Below are 20,083 nucleotides of genomic sequence, written 5' to 3'. Positions count from 1 at the left end.
CCTTCTGGTCCTAAATACTAATATTAGCTTCTTCTTCTTCTTCTTTTTTTTTTTTTTTTGGCAAATTGAATTTCATTTAAGATATTTGACATTTTAGAAAATACGTAGTTACTTATTACTCTCGTTTTCCAAAGCTACTCTTACAATTTCAATTAGTAGAATATCATTTAACTGTGATGTTTATAAAGAGATAAAGGGTACACAGTTGAGATAAGTACTCCTATATTTTTTTTTATAAGTTGTGCAAAAACCTTAAGTAGGCGTCTGGACATGCGATTTCATTTCATGAGTTGAAATCAGCGTTTAGATATGCAATTTCATCTTATGAGATGAAATCCCAAATCATCCAAAAAGGCATGATTTGGGATTCCAAATCATGATTTTAAATTTTTTAAAAGTAAAAGCTGACCCGTAAGTTTATATTTTGTAAAAATAAATTCATAAGTTGGTAGATATATTTACCAATCATGTTTACCAACCATTATATCAAATATTAAAAGATCTACAAGTTGGTAGTATATTTATAATAAATTTACTCTTACCAACCATGTGGGAGGATTATAGTAAAGAGTAGTTACACTACAACTCATGTTCAATTTTCCATTTTATTGAACTAAAGTTTGATTAATTCATGTTGTATTTTTTTAGGAAGGCCTTCTAGTAGCGTATTAATTTTTTTATCGGCAAAGAGTCAGATATACCCCTGTACTATCCCGAAATAGTTGTGCGTATCCCCCGTTTGCTTTTTCGATGATATGTACCCCCGCCGTTAGCGTTTTGGTCACATATACCCCCGCGTCTAACGGCTCCGTTTAACAGGGACACGTGGCACGATCTCAACGGCTCCAACCATTTTATTTTTTATTTAATCTAATTTATCATTAAAAAAACACAAAACAAAAAAAAAATTGAAAATTAGAAAGTCTAATCTCCAGCGAAGCTCCACCACCGGCATTCGATGACTTCAACGGTATATTCATGGATCCAAAATTAAACTCACTTTGAAATATGCCCATAAGGTTCATGAACTCTACAATTAGATTCTTGAATACGAAAATGGTGGCCGAAAAAAATTCAAAATGGTGAAAAATTTGTTGGAATAAATTGTGTATTGATAATTGAATCTAAAAATTGTAATTAAAGCTTGTCTTGAATAGCTGGAACGTGAAGAAAAACATAAACTCCATGGACAACCATTAATGAAACTTGAAGCTTCAAGTTCGAGTTTTGGGTTTCTTCAAATGAGCTTTGTTTCGAGTGAATGTTATTGAAAAAGATCGATTAAATCTTGAAGAGTTGATATCTGAAATTTGTGAAAATTTGGTGAAGAATTCAGTGGGTTTTTGGGTGAATTGTAGTTGCAAATTAGTTGGAGAAGAAGAAGAAACCCACATTCTGAATTTCAGAAATAGCCACGTTTTCAAGAAATAGCCCCTTTCTGGTTTAAAATAATTTTTTAATGATAAATTAGATTAAATAAAAATAAAATGGTTGGAGCCGTTGAGATCGTGCCACTTGTCCCTGTTAAACGGAGCCGTTAGACGCGGGGGTATATGTGACCAAAACACTAACGGCGGGGATACATATCATCGAAAAAGCAAACGGGGGATACACACAACTATCTCGGGATAGTACAGGGGTATATATGACCCTTTGCCCTTTTTTCATGAACTATGACTTGCTTATTTGGTAAGATTGTATAATAATTGGAAATCTTTGATGGTTTTCACAATTTGTGGGGTTTTTATGTCTATAAGAAAAATACAACTTAAAAAATCTAAATTGCATGTGCAAACAAAACTTCAAGTTCAAATCATCATGATTTCAAATCATGTCCAAACGACTCCTAGGATATTCTTCTTGTTCTTTCAAGGATATATTTGAAGGGGTTCCTTAGGATGTTTTCGTTGAATTACTTGGTAGTCAAAGGAAAATATAATAATGATAATAATAAAAAAAAATAACTCATCTAAAGTACGGAAAAGGGTCAAAATTACCCCTGAAATTTGGAAAATAGCTCATTCATACCCTTCATTATACTATAGGGCCAATTATACTCTTACCGTTATACTATGGGATCAATTATACCCTTATGTTTAACGGATGCCATCCCACGCGGCATCATCCCACGCCTTCAAAATTATTTTCCCCAAATATTATTTTTACCCACTATAATAACCCAACCCGACCCGGATTCATTTTTTTTTAGCCAAAAATATACGGACCCAACTGTGCAAAAGATGAATCCGGGTCGGGTTGGGTTATTATACGGCCTGGGATGATTTCAACAAAATAAAATTACAATTTCCTAATTTCCCAAAATTTAGATTTCTAATAATTCAATCAATAATCAACGTCTTCTTGTTGTTTATTCCTTCTAATAACAAGAGCAAAATAACCAAGAACAGCACAAAAGAAGCAACAACATTCCTTCTTTAATCAAAACCTTAACCACAAATCCAATAATATCACTGTCAATTTATTTCCTTCCGACACCAAATCTCTTCTATTTTGTACAAGAAATGTTAACAAAACCAAAATAGTAATCCAAGTCACCAAAGTAGGCGAAAATGCTTGCAGCATGGACTAAAGCTACAACCATTGATAGAACACCAAAAGCTAAACCTAATAACACGAGATGCACATAAAGCGGGCCAACTAGAAAAAAGCTGAGTTTGTGGGGTTTAAGGAATTTTTGACATAGTTGATTCATACCAAGAAAGAAGCTGTTTGAGAAAATTCCAAGAAATTGATAGTAAAATTGTGTAAACTGTGACAAATAGGAACACCCATGTTCTTCTTTTGCCCATGATTTTTATGAAGAACACAGAAGAGATTATTGATTGATTTTGTGGAATTTGAGGCTCTTGTTGTTGTTTTGCTTCTGCCATTTTGAATGGTTCTTTTTTGGGTATGATTTGGTTAGCTTTTTGGACTTTGATTTTTCTCAATGGTTTTACATTCCAAAACCCAACGGGTCCGTATATTTTTGGCTGAAAAAAATGAATCGGGTCGGAGTTGGATTATTATAGTGGGTAAATAATAATTTGAGGCGAAAATAATTTTGAAGGCCTAGGATGATGCCACGTGGCATCCATTAGACATAAGGGTATAATTGATTCCATAATATAACGGTAAGGGTATAATTGACCCTATAGTATAACGAAGGGTATGAATGAACTATTTCTCAAATTTCAGGGTAATTTTGGCCCTTTTCCGTCTAAAGTATGTAACTAGATTGAAGCAGATTGCTTACCTTCAGAAAAGAAAAATGAAAATAGTTCTATGCTTTGGCTGCTGAGCATGAGAAACGGTTACATATGTTGTACTGATTACCTTTTTCTGTTTCTTTTCTTGGCTTTTCTTCATGTCTAGATAATAAACAAACTGGTCCGTTAGGAATTTATTTTTCTAGAGTATTATATTAATAGCCGCATTATCTAATTGTAAATTATACAAAAATAGTAAGTCTTAACTTCCACCATATTTTATGGGCAACTGCCCCAACTAATTTTTTGGTTTCTCCTTTAAGCCTTTGGTATTGGAAATGCGCTAACCTAACTAATCCGAATTCGCGTTGAGTAGGCACATTTTAGGGTCTTAAAGGTTCTTCATTTCAAATGCTCGAGACATATAGAAAGATTTAAACTAGGGGTGTCAAATTTGACCCAAAAGATGATTGCCCGCCCAACCCGCCTAAAATTTTATGGATTGGGCTCAAGAAAATTTCACATTGGGTTGATTTTAGCCCAACCCAACATAACCCATTTTAAAGTGATCTCCAACTTAGCCCAATGCTAGCTCAATTCTAGCCCCTTTTTAAGATACTTAAATTTGGGTTTATTACTTGAGTTTACTCTATTTTTTATTTATGCATACACTTTTCTTGTATCATGTATCTTATAAGTTTGTAGTGTGTTTGATATGAAGGGAAATATTTTTCACGAAAAATGTTTTGCTCGAAAATATTTACCACAGAAAATGTTTTCCTCAAAAATATTTTCGAAAAATCCGCGAAAATGTTTTTCCTGAAAAATGTATTTCTAGAAAATATTTTCCACGAAAATGTTGTTCTAGAAAATAGACCCTTCAAAAAAATTGGGTCAAGTTGGGCGGGTCATGACCCAACCCATTTTTAGCCCATTTCCGGCCAACCCATTTTAGCCCAAGTAACTTTTGGGTCAATATTAGCCCAACCCATTTATCACCTTAGCCCATTTTGATTGGGCTAATTTCAGCCCAACCCGCCCATTTGACACCCCTAATTTAAACTATCCGACACATTCCTAGGTGGTTGCCCCAATTTTGTTCGTTGTTACCATAGTAGTTATGGGTGCCTAAAAGATATATTTATTAGGGTTAATAACACTTTTTGTCCTTGTGATATTGGATTAAGCACATGTAACTCTCAAGATAATTGACATGTGCATTTTGATCTCTTTACTTGTGAATATTTACAAATTTACGGTGATTATTAATTGTTCCACCGCTTAATTACCCTTATGTTAAGTTTGTTCTGTAACTCTGGGTTAGATAGTCCAAATAAAACATATTCTCTTCATAAAGGGACCAAAAAACACGCATTTTAGTTAATTGAAGGTTAAATATGCTAAGTCATATATCACAAGGACTAAAATCAAAATTTACCAATAATTACCAAAAGTGTTTTTGTTCCTATTTATTAGTTTTAACATTAGTTAAACTAAAAATAATACGGACTGAATTTCTCAACCAAAAAATGGGAAATAAGGATGAAAGCTAAAGAGAGAATTAGTGATCACCTATACGTTATAGCTAGTTTCCTTTTTAAGAGTAAAATTTCGACTAGAACACATAGCCAAATGGATAATTAATTTAAGTTCTGTCTAAGGATAAACACATACCAAACTAACAAAACATATGTAAACATGTTAACCGCCTAACGCCCTAACCTCAAAGCACAAAACAAGGAAAAATCCACCAAATATTTTCTGTAATTGTCCTCTTCTTTTATTATAAGTCTGCAAACCAACACATCCTCATTTTATGTATGTTTACCCAAATCAATCACGGAAATGATATTATTTAACTAATTAAAATATCTTTGCATGAACCAAGTCAAGCATTCGTCTAAGTTTTTGTCATGTTTCTCCTAACTTCTTCTTAGGTCACACGTTTAATCTGCTCCTTATCTTGATGTAGACATGAAAAAAAAGGGAAAAAAGAAGAAGAAGAAGATTTATAACTAGGGGCGGAGCTAGGGGCCCAAGGGGCACTTCATCTCAACCTTTTTCTAGAAAATTATATTGAACTATGTATACAGTCAAATTTTTTTTTTTTTATGCATGCTTTAGTAGAGGTTGAATCCCCTTGATTTCTGAGTTTATTTAATATCATATCATATTTTAAATCCCCTTAGTGAAAATATTGATTTCGTCGCTTTTTATAACTAAGTTTTCAGTTAATCTTTTTCCTTAGTTTCATCATCTTTTTCTGTTAGGTAGTTTTGGAGTACCTAACGTTTATGTAGTTACTCACTTTTTTCCCTTCACGTTTTATTTGCTTCTTCCAAAAAGGAAAGATTTGCGGCGTTTGCCGTTAGAAGGCATAAAGTATATTGAGAGTGATCCCTATATAAGTTCATAACTTATTCATTTCTTCATCAACATATTCAAAATTATACCCCAAGCTTTATTTCATTTGATTTTGCTTTTGTACAAAAGATGAACACGAACGAAGTTCAATCCAAAAGAAATGTGTCATTTTCTAGCAATAAGGTGATACAAAAAAAAGACTATGAAGACACAATGGATTTATCTTTTCATGGCCGGAAAATTCCTCCTCCACCGTGTTTTTATGAGCGGCCAACGCCGTTGAGGAGTTCATCAAGAAGGGGTTTCAAGAAGCAAGATGATGATCCATTTTATATAGCATATAAAGAGTGCACAAAGACTACTTCAAGAAAAGGCAAGTTTTTAGGTGGTTTAAGCAAGGATGATTTTGGGTTTGGGATGATGATGAAGAATAAGAACAATTTGTCTAATGTTTTCTCATGTAAGCAATCATGCAGTGTGAAAGAAGATAGTGTTAGTGTAATCAACTTGTCACACTTTCCTATTTCGAGGTCAATAAGGGAGAAGAGAGGAATTCCGAGTCCTAATATCAAGTTTGAGACACGATATAGTCAGATCAGAGCTTAGTAACAGCCATCTTCTATTTTATATTATATGTTCTCTATAAAAAGTCTTTCGCTATAACAAATAAAAAATATCGAGACAAACGACGTTGTTATATAAAAAGTTTGATTCTACTTGTCAAATTGTCCTACATTCGTTTCTTAATCTAGTTGAGTACTTATCTTTTGCATGATATCTTAGTATAGTAGTTATTGATTGAGAGGAGAAAAGAACGCAAATTGTCCCTTATATTGATCAAAAGATTTCGCCAGTTACGTTGTCCCTTTTCAGAGCAGTTGTTTAGTAAGTAGCATTTCATTTTTATTTCTCTGGTAACTTATGAACCTGTTAGACCACGATCTAAAGATCTCTTTTGAATGAATTGAAAATCTTATGATAAAACATTAGATCACGGTCTAAAATTTTGTAAGTTACTGCAAATTTATTAGACGCCGTTGAAGAACACACACATATAAGCTTGTGCGCGCGCGTGTGAGCAAACATTACAGCTGAATCTAACATTGTCCGGAACGGTAATATCCCAAGGCTATATTTGCACAACTTTAAAACTAGGAACATCATCTAATTGATAAAAAAAAAAGGGATATTTTCTTAAATCAATCTTATTGATAACACTTCTTGTATAATTTGAAAAAAAATCTATTGTGGAAATTTGGAGGCAAAGCCGTCTTATTGATTTATTACTTAATTTAAATGTTCTGTTTATATTTTTAAACAATTAAATCAGATGGTGGTTATAAACTACCTTTTCAGAGAAGTTGAGTTTGTTTTTTAACAAACATGTCTTAACAGACATCTAAGGTACTATAAATATCTGTTGTGTAACTCCAAAAGGGTATTGTCATCAAATTTGCTCAAGTGTTATCCTTTTCTTCTATTCTAAAAAAATGGAGCAAATCAAAGCTTCTTTAGAGGTAGATATTACTATATGTAATAACGGCCAATCTAACTTTTTTTTAGTCCTTAGTTACAATCTTTGGTTACATTATAATTAAGGGTTACCAACTAAATGCTTTCTCTTCCAAATTTGCCCCTATAGTTGTCTTTTATTGTTTCATCTACAATAGAGTTATAAAAAAAACCAAGGCAATTTCAAGCCTTTTTTGGTAATATAAAACCCTTTAAACTAACTCTTTTGAAGGTGATGTGACATGTACTATAACTTCTTCATATGTCTCATACTCTCATTTTTGCTCCTACTTTATTTCTTTATTACTTAAGGTGCCACACCCAATTTTGGTAAATTTAAAAAAAATTAAGGTCCTCTTAAAACGCTTAAGAAATTGCAAATTATGATGATGTCAACTAAAAGAGATGCGTCACTGTGCATAATTTGAATGAGAGAATACACCGCATTTGCACTTACCTTAATTAAAACATGTATTGCACACAAAATTGAAATTTCTCTAATTAATAGCTCTTTGATGGTTCGGTGTGACACTTTGAAAATTTAACAGATAAAATTGTCCTTCGTTTGGATTATGTATTGCTACCTAAATTATTTATTTTTATCTAAATCATTTGTTAACAATATTGAAATTTGAATCTTTTCATCAGCATGTTGTAATGGTTTGTATGTTGATTAGCTTTATTGGTCATGTTTAACAAAATTAACCTTCTCTTCGGATATTATTTGGTGTTTTATTTTTTAAACTTAATGCACGCGTACTTAATAATATTTTCTATATATAGCGAACAATGTAAGTTGTAGCTTATACTCCATTCGTCTAAAAAATAATAGCGCAAAGCATATTACGCGGTCAGCCAGTTCAATTTTTTGTATGAATTCATAAATATGTTTCTTAATATATATTTACACTTAAAAGTTACATAAAAAGAAATTATAATCTGAACTTGATGAACTAGTTTGAATGTTGAGAACATCTTTGAAAATATGTAGTTAATGAAAATGTTAGGCAATGTTTGTTAGCATAAGAAAAAATGGTTAAATGAATCATGAAGCATTGAATCATCATTTGTGTTTGAGAAAATAATAAAAATATACATTTCACTTAAACTACAAAAGAAAAAAATGTCTTTTTCATCACATAAACTTTTAGAATGTAAAAAGGAAGTCTAATTATATTAAGAAAAGTAATTAATATATCTTCATCTTTACGATATACTTTGTATAATTTAATTGAAATTAACATCTATAAACATTAGTAAAGTATAAAAAATTATTTTTATTTATTGAAAAGTTATCTTTGTTTATAAGTGACCTCGTTAAAATCTCAGCAAAAGAATAAATATAGCATATATAACTGATTTCTCTAAAACCATACTATTTTTCTTCATTTTTTGGATATTTCATATTGGATGTTGTTAAAAAAATAAGAGACATTATGTCATGCATTTGTTTGAAGGTAAAAAAAAAAAAAAAAAAAAAAAAAAAAAAAAAAAAAAACCTAAATTAAGGACAAAAAAAAGAATATTTGTTCAATTTTTAAATATTTATGTGTTATCTGTGATAGCTACTGCCCCTTTGCAAACTGCTTCATCATGGCTTAGTCGCTTTCGTTATTTTCATTTCCATATCGCTTTGAATTTCTTGGCTTATCTGACCACTTTTTATGCTTTCTATTGTAGGGATCTTTCGGAAACAGCCGTCCTACCTTGGTAGGAGTAAGGTCACAGACGTACACTCTCTCTCCCAGGACCACGTTTGTGGGATTTCACTGGGTTGTTGTTGTTTTAAATATTTATGTGCAATTTAAATATTTGGAAAGTCTTTAGTTTTTAAGAGACAGAAAATACCGAACTAATTTTTCAATAACTTAATGTTACAAAGAGTGGGAAAAAATAAATTTAATTACAAATTTAAGCTATAATCTTAATTTTGGGCCCGGGCTTAGCACAGGCCGAATGCCACTAGTTCCACTAATAACTACAGTCAAAATTTGTGTACTTTCTCTGTCCCAATTTATGTATACCATTTTTTCTTTTCAAAATTCAAACAATATACATTTTGATCAATATTTTAAAATGTTTTTTTAATCACATTGACATAAGAATAGTTGCAACTTATAGTTTTTGAAGGAAAATATTTTATTTATAAACTTTATGAATCTCTAAACGCTCTTTACAATCTCCACAACATAAAATAAATAGCAGCAGCCCTATTTATAATAGTATAAAACCTACTTTAACTCAAAACAGGAAAACCTATTCCTATACTAATTTGACTATAAATCCTAATTGGACATAGATTAAAATATCAAATCCTAACCAACTTTGGTTTCTTACACTTTTGAATTATTATTTCCAACATTCTCCCGCAATTCAAAATTGTATATCTGATTCTTGATGCACTTGTCACCATCTTCCAATTGTTGAAGCACTTGTTTCTAGCCCATCAATTGTTGAAGCACTTTCTCTTCAATCGTCACTCCCCATCTTCCAATTTGTTGAAGCACTTTCTCTTCAGCCGTCACAATCGTTGGAGCATTTTCTCTCCAACATTCCAATTTGTTGATGCACTTTCTCACCAACCTTCAATTGTTGAAGCACTTTCTCTTCAACCTTCACAATCATTGGAGCACTTTCTCTCCAACATTTCAATTTGTTGATGCACTTTCTCACAAACCTGCAATTGTTGAAGCACTTTCTCTTCAACCTTCAATCGTTGGAGCACTTTCTCTCCAACATTCCAATTTTGTTGATGCACTTTCTCATCAACCTTCAATTGTTAAATCACTTTCTATTCAACCTTCACAATCGTTGGAGCACTTTCTCTCTAACATTCTAATTTGTTGATGCACTTTCTCACCAACCTTCAATTATTGAAGTACTTTCTCTTCAACCTTCACAATCGTTGGAGCACTTTCTCTACAACATTCCAATTTTGTTGATGCACTTTCTCACCAACCTGCAATTATTGAAGAACTTTCTCTTCAACCTTCAATCGTTGGAGCACTTTCTCTCCAACATTCCAATTTGTTGATGCACTTTTTCACCAACTTTTTTTTTTTTTAACTCACTTCTCCAATTTTTAGAGAAGATCGTTCCTTCCTCTTGTGCAAATTTGTTTGCATATTTTGAAAACTACAACGTTTTTTTTCAATCATTCTCAGCATGACTGTTTTTCACATGCATATTATTGGCCCGGCGTGTGCCAACAAAATCATTGGCCTGACGGGCGGCATATATGGGTTATAGCCACCCGCCGGCAGCGGAAGCTCTTTAATTCTTTACTAGGATTGTAGAAGCTCTGATACCAATTTGAAGGAAAATATTTTATTTATAAACTTTATGAATCTCTAAACGCTCTTTACAATCTCCACAACATAAAATAAATAGCAGCAGCCCTATTTATAATAGTATAAAACCTACTTTAACTCAAAATAGGAAAACTTATTCCTATACTAATTTGACTATAAATCCTAATTGGACATGGATTAAAATATCAAATTCTAACCAATTTTGGTTTTCTACATTTTTGAATTATTATTTCAACAATTTTTTTTGTATACTTTTTGAGTATCTAAATTTTAATTTTAAAATATATTGAATTGATCTAATCTAATTCAGCTTCAAAGATTAGTCAAACAAACTCTCTAGAAACGAAAAATGTCACATAAATTGTGAGGAAGGGAGTATATGAAATAGTAGGAATCTCTTTGTTGAGTACTATAACGATGATGAAGAATATAGTAGTCCAAATGTATGATTTAAATTTGATGGAATGGCAATGTGGATTTCTCCAAGTGGACTCCAGAATTTAAGCCAGAGAAAAGACCTCTCTCTAGTTCCAGTTTAAATGATCTTATGCTTGAACTACCATTTCATGTACACACACGGCATATATTAAACAAATTCTCAATCATGTAATTATCTTGCATGCAATTCCACCTCATCACTCCACTTTAAGCAGTTAAGACGTAAGAATTCTAATTGTAGCTAATCACTTTCTAATAGTATATGGTGCCGATGAGAACTCTCCATAACCCTTATCATTCTGCATTTACTTTTGATACCACATAGTTTTTAATTACTATTACATTGGAAAATCATATACGTAACATGGTCCACTTATAGTTTCAAATTCAGGTGGCAAATTCAGCCATAAAAACTTGACCCGTCCAACTCGCTTCCCACTCATATATTTGCTTAACTCAATTTGACTTGCCCAATTCAAGCCATTTAAAAAGTATTTTTTTTTGTGCGGATTGCCCTTCAAAAGCACTGGTCTTTAATTTTTGCCCCTCAAATTTGAAATTTTTAGTTTTTGTCTTTTGCCTAAAAACCCATGGGTTTCGGGTTCAAACCCTCGCTCAGACCAAAAAAAAAAAATTCACAAAGCAGAAGTTTAGATTGTCCTGCAAACTCTGCCCCATCGGGCATAGTTTACCTTATGCCTAAAGGCAAACTCTGCCTGACTTTGCAGGCAAACTATGCCTGATAGCTTGCAAAACTATGCCTGAGGCCTAACTTTGGCTTGCAAACTCCGCCTGTAGGTAGAGTTTTGCATTCAAAAGGCCTAACTTTTGCCCGAATAGGCCAAACTTTGCCACAAAACTACGCCTTGAGATTTTTTATTTTTTTTTAACTATGCCGGGATTCGAACCCCAAACCTCATGGTATTATGCGAAGGGTAAAATTAAAGACCACCAATTTGCTGGGCAAAAATTAAAGATCACTCCAAAATAAGGGCATTCCTGCAAATTGCCCGTGATAGTTAGCTGAGGAAGGACCAATTCCCCTGATAGCACACATGATTAACATCAAATTAAAGCTCGGAAAAGGCTCAAATATGCCATCGAACTATCGAAAATGGCTCATTTATGCCACTCGTCAATAGTTAGGCTAATCATTGAGCTAAATCAGCAATTAGTGGTTGGGTTATGACCATCTAGTACTTAATTTAGCATTTTGCTTTCGAATTTCCCGTTTTGCCCTTGTGGGCCTGTTTCCCCAATTTCTAAGGCTAGAATTGACCTAATTTAAATAGTAGCAACATTAGTATCATTCTTCATGATTTCTAATCTAGAATTCGATTATGCTTAGACTACTTTGGTTCTGAGGTTTAACGGAAAGGCAAGGCAAAGGAGTGAGTTGTTAGTATTGCGATTCGGCTATCTAGGTAGGTTATGGCTTACCCTTGGTGAGACTTCGTATAGCGAAGCGCATATTTAGATTATATTGTTGGAGACAACATGTGAACCTTTGGGTATGAAGTCGGGTTGGATATTGCCTTAGGTTGGGCCCTGTTGTGTGTTTGGGGCTAGCCACCCCGTTATGTGTAATTTGATTGTTCTATTGTCTTAGGGCTTAATGCCATGAGCCGTTGGTAGATGTTGGATTCTGTTTTATCATCTTGATTTTGATATAGTTGGCATACCCATTGTTGGTATTTGCACTCGATTATATTATTGGCATACCTACTGTTGGTACTTGTGATTCAGTTATATTATTATCATACCCACTGTCGGTATTTGTGATTCGGATATATTGTTGGCCTACCCACTGTTGGTACTTATGATATTGAGCATGATTATTGATGTGATTCATGCATTGCACGCACTCTCATTTTCATGATACATTGTCGAGATATTGATGATGATTGATCAGCTGAGCTCAGTTATACTTGAGTGAAGTGAGAGTCCGATGTGCGATGTTCATCCCGAAATCGTTGATTGAGTGAAATTGATATTTGAGAGAACTCTTTTACTTGAGTGACGTGAGAGTCCGATATCAGATGTTCATCCCGGAATCGTGGATTGCATGGCCGATATCCGATGTTAGTTCCGAAGTCATTGATAGTGCATGGACTCCGCGGTCTCGAGTGGTGCGGTGCACACACACACACACACACACACACACACACACACACACACACACACACACACACACACACACACACACACACACACACACACACACACACACACACACACACACACACACACACACACACACACACACACACACACACACACACACACACACACACACACACACACACACACACACACTATTTGGAAAATTTTGAAATAATTGTGACTTGTGTGTTATAAGGCAATATTTTGATCTTTGTTGATATGACTATGTTGTTTGTGAAATTATTGGTGTAAGACACCGGAGAAGGCCGGGGGTAAATTTGGAATTTCAGAAATTAGTTTCGGAAATTACAAAACGAGAATTTTAATGAATTGGGCCAAGAAAAATTGAACAAAATTAAGGCCCAATTCTGGGGCCGGCCAAAGGCTAGGCCCAAGCCTTATTTTAATTGGTCATGTGATTATCACATGACCCTTAATTAAGATATATATGCAAGCTTGGCCATGGAATGTTCAAGAAAAATCATAGAACAAAAAAAAAATTTAAGATCAGCCATTTGGAGGCTCTCGGCCGAACCCCACTGCCCAACAAAAAAAAAAAAATTCTTGCTTTGTTTCCAATCCAAAAATCTTGCTCTTTCCATATTTGTAGACTACTCAAGACGCCCTTCTGCGTGATACAATTAGTTTGGAGTAAGGTGCACGTTTGCGGCAAGTCGGAAATTCAAGTAAAGGTATGAATTTTGCTATTCTAATGTTATGGAATTGTTATGAATATGATAAGAAAGGAGAATAGATGAGAATCCCGTAGTCTTGATGTGTGTGCAAAGCCGTGGGTGTGTGTGTTGGGTGTGGTAGCCGTGACCTATAAGAAGTGCCAAGCTACGTGAATTTAATCTAGTTTAGTTGTTTGTTGTGTTGTTGTGACCTTTATAACGAGAATGAATGTTTAATGAATTGAATTGGTGTTGGAAAATGATTTCGGAACACTATGGGAAAGTATATACATCTTTGGTATATCCTTGTATATCCATGGTATTAAGGCCTTAAATATGACTTATGATGTCGTAAATTAATTCGAAAGGAAATAATGTAAGTTAGTATGTTCGTCGGAATGGTTGACGTTTTGAAAGGAATATGGAAATTGGCGGAATGCTTGAATTTATGAATATCGTTTGGAACATTATTGGAATGTGTTTGAATAATATTGAATTAGTTAATGAATATGGAAAATGTTGATATTAGTTGGCTAGTGTGAAGTTTGGATGGAAATTGTTGAATTGTGTAGAAGGAAGACCATTTGTGCCATAATGTAGTTTATAATGATTATTGATGTTGTTGGGTTGTTGTTGTTGATGTGTATTGAGCCGAGTTAAGCCTCGGGGATGTTATATATATAGGGGAAGTGCTTTGCCAAATTCCGGTGGACAAAAACAAAGTTAAATGAACTCTTAAGCCTTGAACCTCTAATTGGTAGCTTCGACCATTTGCGGATTCGAGCGAAACGGGACTTGAGTTTTGGGCGGCGTAGAAGACGTATCTAAGGTATGTAAAGCTCCCACTCCTTCATTTGGCATGTCTTAGTATGTTCGGTTAATATCGGAACCCGGAACAATTTCTGCTCCTCGAAATCCGATCTATAAAATGGCTACTATTCATTCAATTCAATTGAATCCTAATGACTCCATTTTGACTAGAAAGCAATCAAACGTCCGAAACCTATGTAAAGGTGATCAGTATACGTTGAAATCTTTATGTATGATCTTATAGACTCTAAACGTCCATAAATTATGGTTGCCACCTCGACTTGACCCGAGGTGGGCCCGCCAACCTCGAGATGCCTTATTTGCCCTACTAGGATCTCTTTTTGGATAAACTACGATAAAGAATCTTCGATTTTGAAGTTGTCCCTTATGAAATAATGTTTTGAACCCTATGAAATACTAAGCTATGTTTTGGAAGCCATACGTACCACTTTGGAAATATTTTGTGAAATAAACCTCCGTACTAATTAATTATTTGACTATTTTGGTTAATGAATTGACTTATGAAGTAATCAAGTTTCGAAAGGCTATTTTGACATACAGATTGCATTGTTTGCTCACGACTCCGCTCGTGCCTTACTATGACTTCGTTCACCGGTTCCCGGGCCGGCTTTGTAATCGTGCGCCTTATGATAAATTCGGCAGTATGTTGTGTTTCGGTTTCCGAGACCTCGCCATAGGGCCGGTTATCGTATATGGAGTTATCTTTGTGATATGAGATGATATGATTTGTTTTGTTGACGCGGTATGTCGCGATATGTTATGTGTGATACGATATGTTTGGGGTTTGTACGGGATGCGAAACCTTACGGGTATCTTTGTGTTGTGGCGCCAGTGTCGGAGTGGTGACCACATTCCTGCGCGTTATGCATGATTTTGATTTGCATTATGTACATATGCTTTCAGTACAGATTTTGTTATATTAATCCGATATTTTCTCTCTGTATCTTTATTTTGTCTGTGGTTCGGATTTCGTACTCTAGGCTTTACATACTCGGTACTTCTTTAAATGCGGACCCACACTCCTCGGGGGTTGCGTTCGTACCCGCGGTACGGACGTTGGTGATCCTCCACTTTTTGTAGCGCCACACACTTCTGCTATATTGGATTGCTCCTTCGATCCGGAGCGTACATTTTGGTATATATTTCGCTCATGTTTATCCTTATGTACATTTGGACTATTTGGGTACGGCGGGGCCTGTCCCGTCATATGATTAATACGTACGTCTGAGAGTGTACGTGGGCATATTTTGTGGGTTGTGCCTACTTCCGTATGATTGTGTTTGTATACGGTGTGTTGGGCGATCCCGTTGCGCGCGGCGCCGGTCCGACATGTATATGATATTTTGTTGGCCCTGTGTGGCCTTTGTTGGTATTTTCTGTGTGCAGGGTTATTTTGGTTAGCCCATAAAACAAAGGAAACTCTGCCGAAATTTTTCTGGAAATTATTTAAATTTGGATTATAGCCTTGTCGGCTTCTGTCAGATACTTGGTCTCGTTCGTTATGTGTTGAGATAGTGTTTGATAGGTATGTTTGGGTGCCCAGATCGGGCACTAGTCACGGCCTGCGGGGTTGGGTCGTGACAGAACCCCCCATGGGCAAAGATCCGGGGTCCCGTCTATCTGTTGGGCAAAGATCCGGGACGATGACACTTAGACTTCGCGAGTCACGCTGGGTTGTGCTACCGAGATATCGATATTTCCGTCCGGAGTACATGTATACACCTCATTTGCATGGCATTGCATTGCATTCATACCATTATTGCATTGCATTGCATTATGACTTGATTGAGATGTTTGGTGTTGTATTGTGATGTTGGATTAGATTGGATATATTCGGACTTGGCACATTGGGGATTAGACGCTCTACATAGGCGATGACGGATACTTGGAACTGATTACATTGTCTTATACTTTTTGGTTTATTTGCTTATCTACTTTATTATCTGAGTTGTGTTAGCTATGCTTAGTCGACCGATGATGCCTACCAGTACTGTTGTTTGTACGAACCTGCACTTGCTGCATTCTTTTATGAATACAGAGTATCAGGTTGGATCCACTTCTGACGCGTGGCTGATAGATGCTTTAGCTCTATTCTCGAGTTTCTAAGGTGAGCATGGTCGTTCGCTGCCTTGAAGACTTTCCTATCCTTATGTCCTATTTTATTCAGAGACATAGACTCTTTGTGTATTAGTATTCCGGATTGTATTATTCCACTTTTTAGATGCTCTTGTGTTATTCAGACTAGACCCTAAAGGTGTTGTTATTATTCTGCACTGTTCTACTACTTCTATATCTATATCGTGAGACTTACGTATTTGTACTATTCTGCTACTTTATTTCATTCTTTTACGTATTTATACATTGTTGGGTTGAGAGTTCGCTTATCGAGGTGGGAAGGTAAGTGCCCGCACGGCTGAGGCAAAATAGGTCATGATAAGTGATACCTCCTTTCTTTGGAACACATTGAACAGGACTCACCCACTTGTTGTCTGCAATCGGATACACTACCCCAGCATCTAACCACTTTATGATCTCTTTTTTCACGACTTCTTGCATGTTTTGGTTCAATCTCCGTTGATGTTCAACACTCGGCTTGTTGTCCTCCTCTAGCTGAATTTTATGCTCACAAGTAACAGAAGAAACACCCCGAATGTCTGCTATGGTCTAACCAATAGCACGTCTGTACTCACTCAAAATCTTCACTAATCACTCAATTTTCCTCGGTAGTAATCTTTGAAATGATCATTCACAATGTCTTGTTCGGACCAAGGAATTCATACCTCAAGTGTGATGGGAGGCTACTTAAGCTCAAGCTTTGGTGGCTCAACAATAGAAGGTTTATTTGGTGGAGACGTTCTATTTGCAAGGTCAGATCGAAGCTTTCTTGGGTGGTAAGTGTAAGAACCCAGACCCTCAAGCGCATTTATAGTTTCCACGTAGCCCTCCATATCATCAGCATCAAAGTTCACCAGAACAACAGCAAGAGCTTCTCCTAAACTCTCTTCTTCCATTTTGTGTTCGACAGCATTATCCATCCCATCAAACGAATCAATAACCGAGATACTCTCCTAAGCACTTGGAAACTTCATCCCCTTACTTGCTTGGAGAGTCACATTTTCATCATTTACTCGGAACTTTATTTCATTCTTTTCAGAGTCCATAAGCGCTCTGCCCGTAGCAAGGAAGGATCTTCCCAAGATGATGGGAATATCCTTGTCAACCGCACAATCCAGAATAACGAAATCAGCAGGCAACATGAACTTACCCTCTTTTACCAGCATATCATCTATAACCCCAACTGGCTTCTTGATGGATCTGTCCGCCATTTGTAATCGCATAGAAGTCGGTCTAGGCATTCCCAATTCGGATTTCTTGAAAATAGCAAGGGGCATTAGATTGATACTCTCCCCATTATCACACAGAGCACGAGCGAACGTATGAAGCCCAATATTACACGGAATGGTCTAAACTGTTGTGGAAGCAATAATCGAACTTACACGATGAGTTAAATTCACTGTCTCATATTGAACAGACCTCTTTTTCATAAGCAGGTCTTTCACAAACTTAGCAAATCCGGGCATCTCTTTGACAGCATCCAAGAATGGAAAATTTACCGTTAGCTGCTTTAACTGATCATAGAACTTTTGACACTTAGCATCATCATTCTTTTTGGCCGACCTCTGAGGAAAGGGAGGTTTTGCTTTGTACATCTGAGTCAAAGGGCGAAGAGCTCCTTTTATCGTCTGTTTCTTAGTATCGACAACATCCGGAATATCAGCAGCTTTCTCTTCAATATGGACCTAATCATCTACTGTAGGCACATCAGAATGCACCTCTTCCTCCTCAATAACTGGATCTAGCTCAACCACCTTCTTGTCAGCGCTTTGAAGTATTTTATCGCATCTCGCGCTGACAACAAAATACGCTCCACACCACCACCATTTTTCGGGTTTGGAATAGTATCACTAGGAAGTCGTCCCTTTCTAGCAGGATGTTGCTCCCTGGAAAGGTCACGCATTCTTGTTCAAGGTTTTGAATAGCCACTGAGTGGGAAACCACTGTCTCTGATATCCCAGATAATGTTTTTTTAGTATTCGTCTGACTTGCCAACACTTTTTCAAGCATTGACTCCAACCTCGAACTACCTTGATCATCAGACTACCCTTTTGGTGGAATGTAAGGGTTGGAAGTTCTGTTTCCGAAGTTTCCATTATTGTTGTTATATCTACCTTGGTTCGCTCCACCATAGTTGTTGTTGTAGTTCCCTTGGTTGTTGTTGTATGCAACCTGCCCCTGCTGAGGTCTCTAATATCTTTGAACTGGCCAAGGAATTTTCCCTTTCGCGATGTAGTCTGCATATTGAACATTCTCAACTGGCGGAGGGGGACCCTCTTGATATGGACCTTCTTGGATTTGGTATATTCCAGGCGGCATGCCTGAGATATCTTCACAAACGTTTACCTTCGTCGACTCCCTCTCATCAATTCTCTTCGTCAGTAAAGAGATATTCGTGGCTAGTTGTGCGAATGCGTCTCCTAATTATCCTTCACAATATTTTGGATTAATGGTGTCCCAAGTGATAAATCATTCGAACTACTCGAGTACCATGCTTGACTGTTTGTAGTCAATCGATTAAGTATATCAGTAATAGCAGCATAGGACTTATTCATGAAACACCCACTAGCAACATTATTGGTGATTGCTTGAGTCATAGGATTCAAACCTCTATAGAACTTCTCCTTCAGAATATGATCTGGGAAACCATGGTTCGGACTCCTGTCCAAATATTCTTTTTACCTCTCCCAAGCTTAAAAAAATTTCTCCCCATTACGTTGTTTGAACTCGTAAATTTGATCACGAATCTCAGCTCTTTTACTCGGGGGATGCCACTTCCTGAGAAACACTTTGACCATCTCTTCCCATGTAGCAATAGAGTTTTAAGGCAGCTTTGTGAACCATTTTCTTGACTCTCCGGCTAATGAATATTTGAATAGTTTCAGCCGGACAGCTTCTTGAGTCACGCCGCTTTGCATATGATGAGAGCAGACCTCCAGAAAGTTTGTTATATGTAGGTGAGGGTCATCATCGACTGCATTCCGAAACTATCCCTCTTGTTTGAGCATATGATAGAGGCATTAGTCAAACTTAATAGTAGCAGCAGTCACCCTCGGATGGATTATTGCAGATGCAAAATCTTACTCCACATCTAATTCAGCAGCAAAAACGTTGTCAACTGGAAGTTCGTTGTTGTCCATGATCACCTGGTTTACAAGGTAGCAAACAAGGTGTGTTGGAATAGGATAAAGACTTTAAGAAGAGTAAACACTATTTAGTAATTTCAAAACCGTATTCCCCGGCAACGACGCCAAAATTTGATACGCTCAAATTACACTTTTTAATAGCGTAAAGCGGATGATGTCAAATATAGTAACCCAACAAGGTTGGGGTCGAATCCCACAGAGAATATGGTGTGAAAAGCTTACTAAACAAGTATTATACTAATCTTGCGGTCCTAGTGTATTCCAGAAAAAGGGTTTTATAAGAGTTTTAGTTTGTGGACTAATTTAAAGTGACTAGAAAG

This window comes from Lycium ferocissimum, chromosome 12 (genome assembly GCF_029784015.1).
Source record: "Lycium ferocissimum isolate CSIRO_LF1 chromosome 12, AGI_CSIRO_Lferr_CH_V1, whole genome shotgun sequence".
Classification (NCBI taxonomy): Eukaryota; Viridiplantae; Streptophyta; class Magnoliopsida; order Solanales; family Solanaceae; genus Lycium; species Lycium ferocissimum.
Note: the sequence above shows the minus strand (reverse complement) of the source record.